This window comes from Artemia franciscana, chromosome 12, assembly GCF_032884065.1.
Source record: "Artemia franciscana chromosome 12, ASM3288406v1, whole genome shotgun sequence".
Classification (NCBI taxonomy): Eukaryota; Metazoa; Arthropoda; class Branchiopoda; order Anostraca; family Artemiidae; genus Artemia; species Artemia franciscana.
Window position 1 is genome coordinate 18,702,685 of NC_088874.1, and position 6,308 is coordinate 18,708,992.

Sequence of the window (6,308 nt, forward strand, 5' to 3'; positions counted from 1 at the left end):
TAAGATCCAATCACTGCTTTGTAAGTTATAAATACCTCATTTTCAGAATCAACCCTCCCCCCAACTCTCCCAAACAGAGCAGATCCGTTCCGGTTACGTCAATAGCGGATCTAGGACTTCTGCTTATATTCCCCACCAAGTTTCATCCCGATCCCTCCACTCTAAGTGTTTTCCAAGATTTTAGATCCCCTCTCCAATGTCACCGGATCTGATCGGAATTTACAATAAGAGCTCTGAGACACGATATCCTTCCAAACACCAAGTTTCATTAAGATCCCATAACCCGTTCGTAAGTTAAAACTACTTCATTTTTTCTATTTTTCCGAATTAACCGGCAACCCCCCCCCCCCTCCCCCCAGATGGTCAAATCGGGAAAACGACTATATGTAATTTAATCTGGTCTGGTCCCTGATACCCCTGCCAATTTTCACCAGGCTTACCTGGAAGTACCTAAAGTAGCAAAACCGGGACAGACCGACAGAATTTCCGATCAACACCTTGCTCTTTATTCTAAAGTATTTTTATTAATTTCAAAAGAGCTATTTATTCTAATTAAACGGCCTTTTTGATTCAGCGGTCGTCCTTAAAGAATTGGAAAAAAAAATTCAAACTTTAGTGCAGAGAGTGAGGTATTGGCGAGGGTTTTAACCTCCTCATATATGTAATAAAAATATGCCAATATTGAAGTTCGTTACGTAAGTTAGTTTTATAAGTGACGCATATTTATTACTAATAAAAACGTTCAAAAATAAATAAAAAGTTCTAGTGGCCTTTTTTGTTAACGAAAAAAATTGGACGGCAAATAGGCCCCCTCTTCCCCCTTTTTTCTCAAAATCGTTACTTTCAAAAAAAGTAAAATTAATATGCAACTTTTGTTTTAATCATTCATGTACGGTTAGCCAAAATCAAAACCTGCATTAATTAAAAAACATCGAGAAATTAAATAAAAAAAACAAGTTTTTCCAAGTGAAAGTAAAAAGCAAAATTAAAACTTAAAACAAATTTAAATTATTACGTATATGAGGGGGTTCGTCCCCTCCTCAATACCTTGCTCTTTACGAAAAGTTCCTTTTAGTAATTTCAAAAGAGCTATTTATTCTAATTAAACGACTCTCGTGATTCCGGGGTCATCCTTAAGGAATTGGAACAACATTCGAACTTTAGTGTAAAAAGCAAGGTATTGATGAGGAGGCGAACCCCCTCATGTACGCAATAAAAATATACGAATTTAGAAGTTCGTTATGTAAATTGATTTGTAAGTTACGTATATCTATTACTAATAAAAACTTTCGTAAATAAAATTAAAAGTTCTAATGACATTTTCAATTAACCAAAATAAGAGGGAAACTAGGCCCCTTCCCCGCCCCTTGTTTCTTAAAATTGGTCTATCAAAACTTTGAGAAAGCTACTCAGCCTAAAAAGTGAAATTAACATGTAAATTTCCTTTTAATCATTCATGTAGGGTGAGCTAAAATCAAATTCTGCATTAATTCAAAAACTTTCAGAAACTAAATAAAAAATAATTTATTTAACTGAAAGTAAGGAGCGGCATTAAAACTTAGCGACATAGAACAGAAATTATTCCGTATGTGAAAAGGGCTGTCCCCTCATCAGCGCCCCGCTCTTTACGCTAAAGTTTGACTCTTTCTCACAAATCTACTTTTTAAAGCAATAAAAAACGTTAGCTTAAAGAGAGGGGCGTTGAGGAGTGGACGGCTCCTTTCATATACGGAACAATTTAGTTTGTTTTAAGTTTTAATTTCGCTCCTTTCTTTCAGACAAAAAAACTTTTTGTTTTATTTAATTTCATTTAAACATCTAGCAATATCCTCATTTAGACTAGAAACCCTCTATCTTCGGGTTAAGATTGTAGAGTACCACGTTGAACCTTTTTTGATCCACTTCGATTCTATCCATTATCTTTGAATTCTTTGTAACCTCCATTTCCAGCTCACAATCTTCCATCTCTGTATTTTTCGATTTTTTTTTTCCAATTCACAAGTTTTATTGTTCAGAGATTCTGAAATTGAAGAAAATTCCACAGATAAGTTTTCTACCTTTTCGCACAGGGGTCTTTGTTTTTAAGCTCCATTGACATCTCACTTATTTTCTTTAAAATCTGTAGCCTGACTTTTGTAGATTCCATCATCATTCTGTTTATGGAATCAAACTCAAAACCAATTCAATTTCCGATTGATTGAATCTCTTTCGAAGTTTCTCCTTCTATACGAAGTGCCCTGGTCTGAAACAAATTAACAGTGCATTGTGTCAACATTGTTGTCTACTTAGGCAGCGCTATTGCCCTGCATAAGATATAAACTGCTCTTGTGAAAATCCTTTTAAATAAAAATCTTTCACTTTCTAATTACTTAAAATATACATTCATTATTTAAAACACGTAATCCTATTTTTGTTAAGATGTATTTAAGCAGTATACTGACACTATTTAACTTTTGATGTGCTTTCATCCTCATTCAACTATCTCCTTTCATTAGATATTTTTTTATCTAAATTTAGTCACTTCTCATTTTAGGTCGTCTCGTCACAACAGTCGCTACAACTACAGATGTCCCACTGATCACAAACTTTGTTGTCGCCTTATTCCTAAATTTTGCTATTACTGTATCTGCCATCTATCTTCAAAGGCCGGAAAAAAGTAAAGTGTCTTAAAATATTTTCCTTGTTCACACGCTTTTCAAAGGCATGACATGATTAAGTTTAAATAAAATTTTTCGTCGGTGAGCTTGAGCAGTTTTACAATAAATATTATTTTGACTGAAATACTTTATCACGTTGTTACTGCCATCACTTGTATGAAGAGTATTCTTGCAACAAAAAAAAAAAGATTCAATTGATTAAAAGAGTGAATATTGAATTTTTTGTTCAAAAATTGGAAAAAAGGAATAAGCAGAATTGTTGTGTGCCAGAATAAAGGGCTTTATTTCAGTATAAAGAATTTCTGAGAATATTATATTAAGCATTGCTGGTCTCCATCAAGAGCCAATCACTATATTTGGTTTCCACCAAAATTTAATTAGCGTAGGTTCAAGCCAAACTGAATTTTTCAGAAGATTTCTCAGCCAATCAGAAAATTCTGTGAAAACTGATTGGCTCTAATTATTGCTAACTAAATCTTGGAGTAGTAAGATCTCATTGTTTTTACCACACATCAAGAAAACATTTCTCGTAAAACGTAATCAGTGGATGAAGATCCAATGAAGGGTCACACCCACTAATTCCCCAAACACATCGATTTTCCCCAAATTTTCCGACATTTTTACATAGCCATTTTCCCAACGTAATTGAAAGGTCCAGAAATTATGTCTTTAAGGTTATAAGCTATGCCCTAGGGGCATGTAAGGTAAAATCAGAAAGGGTGATAGTAAAAACTCCAGAATTGGTACATTTGATTGGAAATTAGACGTTCTAGTACCTTTTTTAAGATTTAGAGTGATTGGAGGGTGGATAAACACCCCCCTCCACGCCTCGTGCTTTCCCGAAATGTATTTCATAGAAATTCTGAGATGGCCATTTTTTGTCGTAGAAATTTCGGAAAGAGCTCATTCTATTGGGAATTGAAAGGGCTAATTGAATAATCAAAAGTGATTGGAGGGCAACTTACCCTCCTCCTACGACCACCCTTTCCCTATACACATCCCATCTAAATTTAAGATATTCATTTTTTTATACATAGTTGAAAGGTCCAGAAATTATGTCTTTGATGATGGCAACCCCTTACAGCCCTCACGGCAAGGGTTGTAAGTTATGTCCTAGGGGCATATGAGGCTTATATAGAAAGGATGATCATATAAACTTCGAATGTGGCTCACTAGATTGGTTATCAGGAGGTCTAGTGCCTTTTTTAAGATTCAGAGTGATTGGAGGGTGGATAACCCTCCCCTACACCTTATATTTTCTCGAAATGCATCCGATAAAAATTTTGAGATGGCCATTTTTTGGCTTAGAAACTCTTAGAAACTTCAATAATAGCTCATTCGATTGGAAATTGAAAGGGCTAGTGCCCTTTTTGATAGTCAAAAGTGATTGGAGGGCAACTAACCCTCCTCCAACGCCCACCATTTCCTTACAATATTTTAAGATAGTCATTTTGTTCAATGTAACTGAAAGGTAGCTCTCAGGGAGAGGTGAAGGAAGGGAGGGGGTAGAAATTGATGTATAATCCCCAGCCCTGTAGCCACTATTTTTTCATAGCGTTCTCCTTTTCATTGGGGGAGGATATAAAAGGAATTTTTAAATATATTTAAAAAAATGTGAAATTGATATCTACTCCCTTATGATTTCTGGGAATATCTCTGGTCTACGTTGTTATTATGAAAGTAAAGAGTGACACGACATCCCAAAATGAGCAAATTTATTCTGTATAAGAGGGGGGTTTTCCTTACCTCATACACACCTCAACCTCATATTCGCTGAAAATTTGGAGTGTGCTCATTAGATCAGAACTTGCGAATTTAAGTCCTCTTTTTAAAGTCCAGAGGCATTGGAGCCCAGCCCGCCACCTGGGGTTGTTGTTTTCTGTGGGGGGGGGGGGCTCTACTTTTAGAGGGATTTCATACAAGGAAAAAGGCTATTTTTGTGTGCCAGAGGGGGGGAGGGTGATTTTGGTATTTTCCAGTGGGGGTAAATGCCGAGAATCACATTTGATACCCAAAATTGTCATGTATTTTATGCTTTAAAAAATCAGAATTTGGCTGTGTATGTGGAACTAACTAATGAACTTTTGAATGAGGGTACTATTATTTGAATCTCGTACTGCACTTATTAATAATATTCATTTTTCACGTAACACCAATTTGTTAGACTGAGTTAAATGATTATTAATTGGGGATAGTTGTTGATGGGCAATAAAAAAGAAAAAAATCATTTATAAATTTTTATTTTATTTCTTTGTTCTTAACAGTATTTTCTTTTCAACTAATTTTATTAAATATAAAGTTTAATTTCAGACAGGAGGAAAATTTAAGGCAAAAAGACCCATTTCCTTGAATGAACCCATTACCAGAGCTTCCACTTTTCGGTTTCAATTTTCCCCATCTTGATGTCAATTTCCCCGAAATTCCTTGTTTTTAGATTTGATTTCTCCCTATTGTTCTCCCTAAAAAAAAAGAGATATTTTGCCTTAGATTTCCGTACAATCTACACGAAAAACGTAACGTAGAATCAAAGTGTTACTTTTACTTCAGATAATGATACACATAAAATCTTTTACACCATCGAGAATACATAAAAAAGTTCAAGTAAGTGTCATCTCTAGCACTTCATCGTGCGTAGCGTTTGCTTTCGTCTTGAAGCCAGCAACAGCTTTCGGTATTCTGTCAGTTGATGAATTTTCATCTTCGTTTTTTAACCAGTAACTGACTCAAATAAGTGAGACTAGTGTGACGTTCTTGAAACTATTTCGAATGTCTGTTTTGATTAATTTCAGGTAACTAAACGAACGCTCAGCTGGTTCATTACTAAAGGGCAACGAAAAGATCAGTGGTATGCACTTCCGAAATTCTGGGTACTCGATTTCACTACTGCGAATCTACTACTGACTCCCAATTAACATGCTAATCATAATATTTTTGCTAAACTTGAATTGCTAATAGTTAATAACTGGACGAAGTAAAATGAGAAAATGTCTGATTTAAACCTTTATCCACAGCCCCCCTCCTCCTCAAAGGGTTTCCTGTATCTAGCTGTACTCTGTATTCAAGAATTTGTTTGAGAAATAAGTTTTCAAAAAGAATTCGTGAACTAAAAATATTTAAATTTAAGAAAAGTGATTGCTTAAAATGAACAAGCAATAATATAATATTTATTGAAGGTAAACCACATCAACAAACAGTGGCGTCAATTCATGAAACAATCAATGTTTAAAAACTAATTGTTGCCTGAAAATTAAATCAAAACTCACTCTGCGTATGCTGGGTGCCAATAAAACATCTTAGCAATATTCAAAGAACGACTGGGGGCATTAGGGTCGAACTATGGGGGCTTCTTCTTCTATTACTTCTGCTCTTAAAATTTAAATAAGCCAAAAGAGTGCAAGGGTATCCAAGATGTCAAAGATCGTGCATAAAACGTTTTGCGGATGGAATTAAGTTTAATTTTTCGGGTCAACTCGAAGAGGTATAAAACTAAGTTAAACACCACTATTTGTGTCCAGATTTTTAAAAGGGTGCATGCTGTTAAAAATCGTTGAAAAATTTTCTCCAGCATACAAATATCAGGCCAAGCTATAAAGTTTTAAAGAAAATCCAAAAAGATTTAAACAATCATTTTCTTTTTCCCTGAAAAAAAAA